Here is a 15,034-nt window from a genome sequence, read left to right on the forward strand (position 1 = left end):
GCCCGTATATACATCCCATATATCCCCCTATATACACCCAGTATATCCCTCTATATACACCCAGTATATCCCCCCATATACACCCTGTATATCCCCCTATATACACCCAGTATATCCCCCTATATACACCCAGTATATCCCCCTATATACACCCTGTATATCCCCCTATATACACCCAGTATATCCCCTATATACACCCAGTATATCCTCCTATATACACCCCCAGTATATCCTCCCCATATACACCCACTATATCACCATATATACACCCAGTATATCCCCCTATATACACCCCGTATATCCCCCTATATACACCCTGTATATCCCCCCATATACACCCACTATATCCCCCATATATATACACCCAGTATATCCCCCTATATACACCCAGTATATCCCCCTATATACACCCCGTATATCCCCCCATATACACCCACTATATCCCCCATATATACACCCAGTATATCCCCCCATATACACCCACTATATCCCCCATATATATACACCCAGTATATCCCCCTATATACACTCAGTATATCCCCCCATATACACCCACTATATCCCCCATATATATACACCCAGTATATCCCCCTATATACACCCAGTATATCCTCCCCATATACACCCACTATATCTCCCATATATATACACCCACTATATCCCCCTACATACACCCAGTATATCCCCCTATATACACCCAGTATATCCCCCTATATACACTCAGTATATCCCCCCATATATATACACACAGTATATCCCCTATATACACCCAGTATATCCCCCCATATACACCCACTATATCCCCCATATATATACACCCAGTATATCCCCCTATATACACCCAGTATATCCCCCTATATACACCCCGTATATCCCCCTATATACACCCCGTATATCCCCCTATATACACCCAGTATATCCCCCATATATATACACCCAGTATATCCCCCATATATATACACCCAGTATATCCCCCTATATACACCCAGTATATCCCCCTATATACACCCAGTATATCCTCCCCATATACACCCACTATATCCCCCATATATACACCCAGTATATCCCCTATATACACCCAGTATATCCCCCATATACACCCAGTATATATCCCCCTATATACACCCAGTATATCCTCCCCAGTATATCCCCCATATATATATATATACACCCAGTATATCCCCTATATACACCCAGTATATATCCCCCTATATACACCCAGTATATATCCCCCTATATACACCCAGTATATACCCCCTAGTATATCCCCCATATATACACTCAGTATATCCCCCCATATATACACCCAGTATCTACACTCAGTATATCCCCTCTATATACACCCCGTATATCGCCCGTATATGCACCCAGTATATCCCCCTATATGCACCCCCAGTATATCCCCCCTGTATACACCTAGTATATCTCCCTATATACACCCCCAGTATATCCCCCTGTATATACACCCCGTATATCGCCCGTATATGCACCCAGTATATCCCCCTATATACACCCCCAGTATATCCCCCTGTATACACCTAGTATATACCCTATATACACCCCCAGTATATCCCCCCATATATATACACCCAGTATATCCCCCTATATACACCCAGTATATACACCCCTATATACAGTGCCTTGTGAAAGTATTCAGCCCCCTGGAACTTTTCAGCCTTTTCCCACATATACGTATATCCCCCTATATACACCCAGTATATCCCCCTATATACATCCCGTATATCCCCCATATATATACACCCCGTATATCCCCCTATATACACTCAGTATATCCCCTATATACACCCAGTATATCCCCCTATATACACTCAGTATATCCCCCTATATACACACCGTATATCCCGCTATATACCCCCCGTATATCGCCCGTATATACACCCAGTATATCCCCCTATATACATCCCGTATATCCCCCATATACAGTGGGGCAAAAAAGTATTTAGTCAGTCAGCAATAGTGCAAGTTCCACCACTTAAAAAGATGAGAGGCGTCTGTAATTTACATCATAGGTAGACCTCAACTATGGGAGACAAACATAGAAAAAAAAATCCAGAAAATCACATTGTCTGTTTTTTTATTATTTTATTTGCATTTTATGGTGGAAAATAAGTATTTGGTCAGAAACAAAATTTCATCTCAATACTTTGTAATCTATCCTTTGTTGGCAATGACAGAGGTCAAACGTTTTCTGTAAGTCTTCACAAGGTTGCCACACACTGTTGTTGGTATTTTAGCCCATTCCTCCATGCAGATCTCCTCTAGAGCAGTGATGTTTTTGGCTTTTCGCTTGGCAACACGGACTTTCAACTCCCTCCAAAGGTTTTCTATAGGGTTGAGATCTGGAGACTGGCTAGGCCACTCCAGGACCTTGAAATGCTTCTTACGAAGCCACTCCTTCGTTGCCCTGGCGGTGTGCTTTGGATCATTGTCATGTTGAAAGACCCAGCCACGTTTCATCTTCAATGCCCTTGCTGATGGAAGGAGGTTTGCACTCAAAATCTCACGATACATGGCCCCATTCATTCTTTCATGTACCCGGATCAGTCGTCCTGGCCCCTTTGCAGAGAAACAGCCCCAAAGCATGATGTTTCCACCACCATGCTTTACAGTAGGTATGGTGTTTGATGGATGCAACTCAGTATTCTTTTTCCTCCAAACACGACAAGTTGTGTTTCTACCAAACAGTTCCAGTTTGGTTTCATCAGACCATAGGACATTCTCCCAAAACTCCTCTAGATCATCCAAATGCTCTCTAGCAAACTTCAGACGGGCCCGGACATGTACTGGCTTAAGCAGTGGGACACGTCTGGCACTGCAGGATCTGAGTCCATGGTGGCGTAGTGTGTTACTTATGGTAGGCCTTGTTACATTGGTCCCAGCTCTCTGCAGTTCATTCACTAGGTCCCCCCGCGTGGTTCTGGGATTTTTGCTCACCGTTCTTGTGATCATTCTGACCCCACGGGGTGGGATTTTGCGTGGAGCCCCAGATCGAGGGAGATTATCAGTGGTCTTGTATGTCTTCCATTTTCTAATTATTGCTCCCACTGTTGATTTCTTCACTCCAAGCTGGTTGGCTATTGCAGATTCAGTCTTCCCAGCCTGGTGCAGGGCTACAATTTTGTTTCTGGTGTCCTTTGACAGCTCTTTGGTCTTCACCATAGTGGAGTTTGGAGTCAGACTGTTTGAGGGTGTGCACAGGTGTCTTTTTATACTGATAACAAGTTTAAACAGGTGCCATTACTACAGGTAATGAGTGGAGGAAAGAGGAGACTCTTAAAGAAGAAGTTACAGGTCTGTGAGAGCCAGAAATCTTGATTGTTTGTTTCTGACTAAACACTTATTTTCCACCATAATATGCAAATAAAATGATAAAAAAAAACAGACAATGTGATTTTCTGGATTTTTTTTTCTCAGTTTGTCTCCCATAGTTGAGGTCTACCTATGATGTAAATTACAGACGCCTCTCATCTTTTTAAGTGGTGGAACTTGCACTATTGCTGACTGACTAAATACTTTTTTGCCCCACTGTATATACATCCCCTTTATCCCCCTATATACACCCAGTATATCCCCTATATACACCCAGTATATCCCCCCTATATACACAGTATATCCCTATATATATACACCCCCAGTATATCCCCTCTATACACCCCGTATATCCCCCTATATACACAGTATATCCCCCTATATACACCCAGTATATCCCCCTATATACATCCCGTATATCCCCCATATATATACACCCCGTATATCCGTCTATATACACTCAGTATATCCCCCTATATACACCCAGTATATCCCCCTATATACACAGTATATCCCCCTATATACACCCCCAGTATGTCCCCCATATATATATATACACCCCGTATATCCCCCTATATACACCCTGTATATCCCCCATATACACCCACTATATCCCCCATATATATACACCCAGTATATCCCCTATATACACCCAGTATATCCCCCCATATACACCCACTATATCCCCCATATGTATACACCCAGTATATCCCCTATATACACCCAGTATATCCCCCTATATACACCCAGTATATCCTCCTATATACACCCCCAGTATATCCTCCCCATATACACCCACTATATCCCCCTATATACACCCAGTATATCCCCCTATATACACCCCGTATATCCCCCATATATACACCCAGTATATCCCCCTATATACACGCAGTATATCCCCCTATATACACCCAGTATATCCCCCTATATACACCCAGTATATCCCCCTATATACACTCAGTATATCCCCCCATATACACCCAGTATATCCCCCATATACACCCAGTATATCCCCCCATATATATACACCCAGTATATCCCCCTATATACACCCAGTATATCCCCCATATACACCCCGTATATCCCCCTATATACACCCAGTATATCCCCCTATATACACCCAGTATATCCCCCTATATACACCCTGTATATCGCCCGTATATACATCCCGTATATCCCCCTATATACACCCAGTATATCCCCCTATATACACCCTGTATATCCCCCTATATACACCCAGTATATCCCCCTATATACACCTTGTATATCGCCTGTATATACATCCCGTATATCCCCCTATATACACCCAGTATATCCCCTATATACACCCAGTATATCCTCCCCATATACACCCACTATATCCCCCTATATACACCCAGTATATCCCCCTATATACACCCCGTATATCCCCCCATATACACCCTGTATATCCCCCCATATACACCCACTATATCCCCCATATATATACACCCAGTATATCCCCCTATATACACCCAGTATATCCCCCTATATACACCCCGTATATCCCCCCATATACACCCACTATATCCCCCATATATATACACCCAGTATATCCCCTATATACACCCAGTATATCCCCCTATATACACCCAGTATATCCTCCTATATACACCCCCAGTATATCCTCCCCATATACACCCACTATATCCCCCTATATACACCCAGTATATCCCCCTATATACACCCCGTATATCCCCCTATATACACCCTGTATATCCCCCATATATACACCCAGTATATCCCCCTATATACACCCAGTATATCCCCCTATATACACCCAGTATATCCCCCTATATACACCCAGTATATCCCCCTATATACACTCAGTATATCCCCCCATATACACCCAGTATATCCCCCATATACACCCAGTATATCCCCCCATATATATACACCCAGTATATCCCCCTATATACACCCAGTATATCCCCCATATACACCCCGTATATCCCCCTATATACACCCAGTATATCCCCCTATATACACCCAGTATATCCCCCTATATACACCCTGTATATCGCCCGTATATACATCCCGTATATCCCCCTATATACACCCAGTATATCCCCCTATATACACCCAGTATATCCCCCCATATACACCCTGTATATCCCCCTATATACACCCAGTATATCCCCCTATATACACCCTGTATATCACCTGTATATACATCCCGTATATCCCCCTATATACACCCAGTATATCCCCTATATACACCCAGTATATCCTCCCCATATACACCCACTATATCCCCCTATATACACCCAGTATATCCCCCTATATACACCCAGTATATCCCCCTATATACACCCTGTATATCCCCCCATATACACCCACTATATCCCCCATATATATACACCCAGTATATCCCCCTATATACACCCAGTATATCCCCCTATATACACCCCGTATATCCCCCCATATACACCCACTATATCCCCCATATATACACCCAGTATATCCCCCCATATACACCCACTATATCCCCCATATATATACACCCAGTATATCCCCCTATATACACTCAGTATATGCCCCCATATACACCCACTATATCCCCCATATATATACACCCAGTATATCCCCTATATACACCCAGTATATCCCCCTATATACACCCAGTATATCCTCCCCATATACACCCACTATATCTCCCATATATATACACCCACTATATCCCCCTACATACACCCAGTATATCCCCCTATATACACCCAGTATATCCCCTACATACACCCAGTATATCCCCCTATATACACCCTGTATATCCCCCCATATATATACACACAGTATATCCCCCCATATACACCCACTATATCCCCCATATATATACACCCAGTATATCCCCTATATACACCCAGTATATACCCCTATATACACCCAGTATATCCCCCTATATACACCCTGTATATCCCCCTATATACACCCCGTATATCCCCCTATATACACCCAGTATATCCCCCCTATATACACCCAGTATATCCCCCATATATATACACCCAGTATATCCCCCTATATATACCCAGTATATCCCCCTATATACACCCAGTATATCCCCCTATATACACCCAGTATATCCTCCCCATATACACCCACTATATCCCCCATATATACACCCAGTATATCCCCTATATACACCCAGTATATCCCCCATATACACCCAGTATATATCCCCCTATATACACCCAGTATATCCTCCCCATATACACCCAGTATATCCCCCATATATATACACCCAGTATATCCCCTATATACACCCAGTATATATCCCCCTATATACACCCAGTATATACCCCCAGTATATCCCCCAAAATATATACACTCAGTATATCCCCCCATATATACACCCAGTATCTACACTCAGTATATCCCCTCTATATACACCCCGTATATCGCCCGTATATGCACCCAGTATATCCCCCTATATGCACCCCCAGTATATCCCCCCTGTATACACCTAGTATATCTCCCTATATACACCCCCAGTATATCCCCCTGTATATACACCCCGTATATCGCCCGTATATGCACCCAGTATATCCCCCTATATACACCCCCAGTATATCCCCCTGTATACACCTAGTATATACCCTATATACACCCCCAGTATATCCCCCCATATATATACACCCAGTATATCCCCCTATATACACCCAGTATATACACCCCTATATACAGTGCCTTGTGAAAGTATTCAGCCCCCTGGAACTTTTCAACCTTTTCCCACATATCATGCTTCAAACATGAAGATACCAAATGTAAATTTTTGGTGAAGAATCAACAACAAGTGGAACACAATTGTGAAGTTGAACAAAATTTATTGGTTATTTAAAATTTTTGTGGAAGTTCAAAAACTGAAAAGTGGGGCGTGCAATATTATTCGCCCCTTTACTTTCAGTGCAGAAGTTCATTGTGGATCTCTGAATGATCCAATGTTGTCCTAAATGCCTAATGATGATAAATATAATCCACCTGTGTGTAATCAATTCTCCGTATAAATGCAGCTGCTCTGTGATAGTCTCAGGGTTCTGTGTGAAGCACGGAGAGCATCATGAAGACCAAGGAACACAACAGGCAGGTCCGTGATACTGTTGTGGAGAAGTTTAAAGCCGGATTTGGATACAAAATGATTTCCAAAACTTTAAACATCCCAAGGAGCACTGTACAAGCGATCATATTGAGATGGAAGGAGCATCATACCACTGCAAATCTAACAAGACCCGGCCGTCCCTCTAAACTTTCATCTCAAACAAGGACAAGACTGATCAGAGATGGAGCCAAGAGGCCCATGATCACTCTGGAGGAACTGCAGAGATCTACAGCTGAGGTGGGACAGTCTGTCCATAGGACAACAATCAGTCGTACACTGCACAAATCTGGCCTTTATGGAAGAGTGGCAAGAAGAAAGCCATTTCTCACAGATATCCATAAAAAGTGTTGTTTAAAGTTTGCAACAAGCCACTTGGGAGACACCAAACATGTGGAAGAAGGTGCTCTGGTCAGATGAAACCAAAATCGGACTTTTTGGCAACAATGCCAAACGATATGTTTGACATAAAGGCAACACAATTCATCACCCTGAACACACCATCCCCACTGTCAAACATGGTGGTGGCAGCATCATGGTTTGGGCCTGCTTTTCTTCAGCAGGACAAGGAAGATGGTTAAAATTAATGAGTAGATGGATGGAGCCAAATACAGGACCATTCTTGAAGAAAACCTGTTGGAGTCTGCAAAAGACCTGAGACTGGAACGGAGATTTGTCTTCCAACAAGACAATGATCCCAAACATAAAGCAAAATCTACAATGGAATGGTTCACAAATAAACGTATCCAGGTGTTAGAATGGCCAAGTCACAGTCCAGACCTCAATCCAATCGAGAATCTGCGGAAAGAGCTGAAAACTGCTGTTCACAAACGATCTCCATCCAACCTCACTGAGCTCGAGCTGTTTGCCAAGGAAGAATGGGCGAGAATTTCAGTCTCTCGATGTACAAAACTGATAGAGACAAACCCCAAGTGACTTGTAATCGCAGCAAAAGGGGCGCAACAAAGTATTAAGTTACAGGGGCCGAATAATATTGCACGTCTCACTTTTCAGTTTTTGAATTTCCACAAAAATGTAAAATAACCAATAAATTTCATTCAACTTCACAATTGTGTTCCACTTGTTGATGCTTCACCAAAAATTTTATATATACCCCCCGTACATGCCCCCTATATACCCCCCCAGGATATACACCCCCAGTATATCCCTCATATGTATACCCACAGTATATCCCCCCTGGGGGTTGCGGTGTGGACAGTCCCCTGGGGGTTACGGTGTGGACAGTCCCCTGGGGGTTGCAGTGTGGACAGTACCCTGAGGGTTACCATGTGGACAGTTCCCGGGGGTTGCAGTGTGGACAGTACCCAGGGGTTATGGTCTGGACGGTACCTGGGGGTTGCGGTGTGGACAGTCCCCTGGGGGTTGCGGTGTGGACAGTCCCCTGGGGGTTGCGGTTTGGACAGTACCCCGGGGGTTAGGGTGTGGACAGTCCCCTGGGGGTTGCGGTGTGGACAGTACTCTGAGGGTTACGGTGTGGACAGTCCCCTGGGGGTTGCGGTGTGGACAGTCCCCTGGGGATTGCTGTGTGGACTGTCCCCTGGGGGTTGCGGTGTGGACAGTACCCCGGGGGTTACGGTGTGGACAGTACTCTGGGGGTTACGGTGTGGACAGTCCCCTGGGGGTTGTGGTGTGGACAGTCCCCTGAGGGTTACCATGTGGACAGTACCCGGGGATACCATGTGGACAGTACCCTGAGGGATACCGTGTGGACAGTACCCGGGGGGTTCCCGTGTGGACAGTACCCCGGGGTTGTAGTGTGGACAGTACCCGTGGGTTGAAGTGTGGACAGTACCCGTGGGTTGCAGTGTGGACAGTACCCGTGAGTTGCAGTGTGGACAGTACCTGGGGGTTGTAGTGTGGACAGTACGCGGTGGTTGCAGTGTGGACAGTACCTGGGGGTTGCAGTGTGGACAGTACCCGGGGTTTGCAGTGTGGACAGTACCCGGGGGTTGCAGTGTGGACAGTACCTGCAGTGTGGACAGTACCCGGGGGTTGCAGTGCGGACAGTACCCCGGGGTTGCAGTGTGGACAGTACCCGGGGGTTGCAGTGTGGACAGTACTCAGGGGTTGCAGTGTTGTCAGTACCCGGGGGTTGCAGTGTGGACAGTACCCAGGGGTTGCAGTGTGGACAGTACCCGGGGGTTGCAGTGTGGACAGAACCCGGGGGTTGCAGTGTGGACAGTACCCAGGGGTTGCAGTGTGGACAGTACCTGCATTGTGGACAGTACCTGGGGGTTGCAGTGTGGACATTACCTGGGGGTTGCAGTGTGGACAGTACTCGGGAGTTGCAGTGTGGACAGTACCTGCAGTGTGGACAGTACCCGGAGGTTGCAGTGTGGACAGTACCCGGGGGTTGCAATGTGGACAGTACCTGGCGGTTGCAGTGTGGACAGTACCCGGGGATTGCAGTGTGGACAGTACCCAGAGGTTGCAGTGTGGACAGTCCCCGGGGGTTGCAGTGTGGACAGTACCTGCAGTGTGGACAGTACCCGGGGGTTGCAGTGTGGACAGTGCCCGGGGGTTGCAGTGTGGACAGTACCCGGGGGTTGCAGTGTGGACAGTACCCAGGGGTTGCAGTGTGGACAGTACCCGGGGGTTGCAGTGTGGACAGTACCCGGGGGTTGCAGTGTGGACAGTATCCGGGGGTTGCAGTGTGGACAGTACCCGGGGGTTGCAGTGTGGACGTAACCTGCAGTGTGGACAGTACCCGGGGGTTGTAGTGTGGACAGTACCCCGGGGTTGTAGTTTGGACAGTTCCCTGGGGGTTGCCGTGTGGACAGTACCCGTGGGTTGCAGTGTGGACAGTACCCGTTGGTTGCAGTGTGGACAGTACCCATGGGTTGCAGTGTGGACAGTACCCATGGTTTGCAGTGTGGACAGTACCCGGGGGTTGCAGTGTGGACTGTACCTGGGGGTTGCAGTGTGGACAGTACCTGCATTGTGGACAGTACCCGGGGGTTGCAGTGTGGACAGTCCCCGGGGATTGCAGTGTGGACAGTACCCAGGGGTTGCAGTGTGGACAGTACCCGGGGGTTGCAGTGTGGACAGTACCCGGGGGTTGCAGTGTGGACAGTACCAGGGGGTTGCAGTGTGGACTGTACCCGGGGGTTGCAGTGTGGACAGTACCCGGGGGTTGCAGTGTGGACAGTACCCGGGGGTTGCAATGTGGACAGTACCCTTTGGTTGCAGTGTGGACAGTACCCGGGGGTTGCAGTGTGGACTGTACCCCGGGGTTGCAGTTTGGACAGTTCCCTGGGGGTTACCGTGTGGACAGTACCCGTGGGTTGCAATGTGGACAGTACCCTTTGGTTGCAGTGTGGACAGTACCCATGGATTGCAGTGTGGACAGTACCCGTGGTTTGCAGTGTGGACAGTACCCGGGGGTTGCAGTGTGGACTGTACCTGGGGGTTGCAGTGTGTACAGTACCCGGGGGTTGCAGTGTGGACAGTACCTGCATTGTGGACAGTACCCGGGGGTTGCAGTGTGGACAGTACCCGGGGGTTGCAGTGTGGACAGTACCCGGGGGTTGCAGTGTGGACAGTACCCGGGGGTTGCAGTATGGACAGTACCTGCAGTGTGGACAGTACCCGGGGGTTGCAGTGTGGACAGTACCCGGGGGTTGCAGTGTGGACAGTACCTGCAGTGTGGACAGTACACTGGGGTTGCAGTGTGGACAGTACACTGGGGTTGCAGTGTGGACAGTACCCGGGGGTTGCAGTGTGGACAGTACCCGTGGGTTGCAGTGTGGACACTACCTGTGGGTTGCAGTGTGGACAGTACCTGTGGGTTGCAGTGAGGACAGTACCCGGGGGTTGCAGTGTGGACAGTACCCTTTGGTTGCAGTGTGGACAGTACCCGGGGGTTGCAGTGTTGACTGTACCCCGGGGTTGCAGTTTGGACAGTTCCCTGGGGGTTACCGTGTGGACAGTACCCGTGGGTTGCAATGTGGACAGTACCCTTTGGTTGCAGTGTGGACAGTACCCATGGATTGCAGTGTGGACAGTACCCGTGGTTTGCAGTGTGGACAGTACCCGGGGGTTGCAGTGTGGACTGTACCTGGGGGTTGCAGTGTGGACAGTACCCGGGGGTTGCAGTGTGGACAGTACCTGCATTGTGGACAGTACCCGGGGGTTGCAGTGTGGACAGTACCCGGGGGTTGCAGTGTGGACAGTACCCGGGGGTTGCAGTGTGGACAGTACCTGGGGGTTGCAGTGTGGACAGTACCCGGGGGTTGCAGTATGGACAGTGCCTGCAGTGTGGACAGTACCCGGGGGTTGCAGTGTGGACAGTACCCGGGGGTTGCAGTGTGGACAGTACCTGCAGTGTGGACAGTACACTGGGGTTGCAGTGTGGACAGTACACTGGGGTTGCAGTGTGGACAGTACCCGGGGGTTGCAGTGTGGACACTACCTGTGGGTTGCAGTGTGGACAGTACCTGTGGGTTGCAGTGAGGACAGTACCCGGGGGTTGCAGTGTGGACAGTACCCTTTGGTTGCAGTGTGGACAGTACCCGGGGGTTGCAGTGTGGACTGCACCCCGGGGTTGCAGTTTGGACAGTTCCCTGGGGGTTACCGTGTGGACAGTACCCGTGGGTTGCAATGTGGACAGTACCCTTTGGTTGCAGTGTGGACAGTACCCATGGATTGCAGTGTGGACAGTACCCGTGGTTTGCAGTGTGGACAGTACGCGGGGGTTGCAGTGTGGACTGTACCTGGGTGTTGCAGTGTGGACAGTACCCGGGGGTTGCAGTGTGGACAGTACCTGCATTGTGGACAGTACCCGGGGGTTGCAGTGTGGACAGTACCCGGGGGTTGCAGTGTGGACAGTACCCGGGGGTTGCAGTATGGACAGTACCTGCAGTGTGGACAGTACCCGGGGGATGCAGTGTGGACAGTACCCGGGGGTTGCAGTGTGGACAGTACCTGCAGTGTGGACAGTACACTGGGGTTGCAGTGTGGACAGTACCCGGGGGTTGCAGTGTGGACAGTACCCGTGGGTTGCAGTGTGGACACTACCTGTGGGTTGCAGTGTGGACAGTACCTGTGGGTTGCAGTGAGGACAGTACCCGGGGGTTCCCGTGAGGACAGTACCCGGGGGTTGCAGTGTGGACAGTACCCGGGGGTTGCAGTGTGGACAGTACCCGGGGTTGCAGTGTGGACAGTACCCGGGGGTTCCCGTGAGGACAGTACCCGGGGTTGCAGTGTGGACAGTACCCTGGGGTTCCCGTGAGGACAGTACCCCGGGGGTTGCAGTGTGGACAGTACCCGGGGGTTGCAGTGTGGACAGTACCCGGGGGTTGCAGTGTGGACAGTACCTGGGGTTGCAGTGTGGACAGTACCCGGGGGTTGCAGTGTGGACAGTACCCGGGGGTTGCAGTGTGAACAGTACCCGGGGTTGCAGTGTGGACAGTACCCGGGGGTTGCAGTGTGGACAGTACCCGGGGGTTGCAGTGTGGACAGTACCCGGGGGTTGCAGTGTGGACAGTACCCGGGGGTTGCAGTGTGGACAGTACCCGGGGGTTGCAGTGTGGACAGTACCTGCAGTGTGGACAGTACACTGGGGTTGCAGTGTGGACAGTACCCGTGGGTTGCAGTGTGGACACTACCTGTGGGTTGCAGTGTGGACAGTACCTGTGGGTTGCAGTGAGGACAGTACCCGGGGGTTCCCGTGAGGACAGTACCCGGGGGTTGCAGTGTGGACAGTACCCGGGGGTTGCAGTGTGGACAGTACCCGGGGTTGCAGTGTGGACAGTACCCGGGGGTTCCCGTGAGGACAGTACCCGGGGTTGCAGTGTGGACAGTACCCTGGGGTTCCCGTGAGGACAGTACCCCGGGGGTTCCCGTGAGGACAGTACCCGGGGGTTGCAGTGTGGACAGTACCCGGGGGTTCCCGTGAGGACAGTACCCCGGGGGTTGCAGTGTGGACAGTACCCGGGGGTTGCAGTGTGGACAGTACCCGGGGGTTGCAGTGTGAACAGTACCCGGGGTTGCAGTGTGGACAGTACCCGGGGGTTCCCGTGTGGACAGTACCCGGGGGTTGCAGTGTGGACAGTACCCGGGGGTTGCAGTGTGGACAGTACCCGGGGGTTGCAGTGTGGACAGTACCCGGGGGTTGCAGTGTGGACAGTACCCGGGGGTTGCAGTGTGGACAGTACCTGCAGTGTGGACAGTACACTGGGGTTGCAGTGTGGACAGTACCCGTGGGTTGCAGTGTGGACACTACCTGTGGGTTGCAGTGTGGACAGTACCTGTGGGTTGCAGTGAGGACAGTACCCGGGGGTTCCCGTGAGGACAGTACCCGGGGGTTGCAGTGTGGACAGTACCCGGGGGTTGCAGTGTGGACAGTACCCGGGGTTGCAGTGTGGACAGTACCCGGGGGTTCCCGTGAGGACAGTACCCGGGGTTGCAGTGTGGACAGTACCCTGGGGTTCCCGTGAGGACAGTACCCGGGGGTTCCCGTGAGGACAGTACCCGGGGGTTGCAGTGTGGACAGTACCCGGGGGTTCCCGTGAGGACAGTACCCCGGGGGTTGCAGTGTGGACAGTACCCGGGGGTTGCAGTGTGGACAGTACCCGGGGGTTGCAGTGTGGACAGTACCTGGGGTTGCAGTGTGGACAGTACCCGGGGGTTGCAGTGTGGACAGTACCCGGGGGTTGCAGTGTGAACAGTACCCGGGGTTGCAGTGTGGACAGTACCCGGGGGTTCCCGTGTGGACAGTACCCGGGGGTTGCAGTGTGGACAGTACCCGGGGGTTGCAGTGTGGACAGTACCCGGGGGTTGCAGTGTGGACAGTACCCGGGGGTTGCAGTGTGGACAGTATTCGGGGGTTGCAGTGTGCACAGTACCCGGGGGTTGCAGTGAGGACAGTACCCGGGGGTTGCAGTGTGGACAGTTTCCCCAGGAGTCACAGTCATTGTAGGGACACAAATTCAAATTCAAAGAAGCTTTATTGGCAGGACCAAATAAACATTAGTTTTGCCAAAGCACAAGTACAGTAGGGAGTAGGGACTGCGGGGATGATGGATGGGGTGCAGGGTGGGGGTAAGGAAGTCCATGGCATATCATGGTTGTCTTTCTCGCAGTCTATGGCACGCGCTCACATACTGCGCTGCTATCTCCATCGCGCTCTTTTCTGCCCCCAGCAGGATATATGTCTTCCTCCTTCATGGAGCTGAAATCCGGGAAGAGGTCTGAGAGTCTCCTGAAGTGAGTGTCCCTCACTGCTGAGTATTTGGTGCAGTGTAGCAGGAAGTGGGTTTCATCCTCCAGGTAATAGTGTACCCACAGTCTTTCCTCCCTGGGCTTGTAGCTCTGTCTGTGCCGGCCGACCTCGATGGCCAGATTGTGGGCACTGAGTCTATACCGGCTCAGGATCTGGCGGTCTCTGGGGTCCGAGAGTTTCTCCAGATATGGAGCCAGTCTTTAGTCTCTCCGTAGACTCTGGTACACGGACAGTTTCCGTGAGCTGCTGATCTCGTTCCTCCAGACACTGACGTACACATTTACGCTTTATGCAGATCTGCTGACATCTCGTGGCCGAAATGGAAAGTGCAAGATTCCTGCAAAGCAGCCAAA

This window comes from Ranitomeya variabilis, chromosome 5 (genome assembly GCF_051348905.1).
Source record: "Ranitomeya variabilis isolate aRanVar5 chromosome 5, aRanVar5.hap1, whole genome shotgun sequence".
Classification (NCBI taxonomy): Eukaryota; Metazoa; Chordata; class Amphibia; order Anura; family Dendrobatidae; genus Ranitomeya; species Ranitomeya variabilis.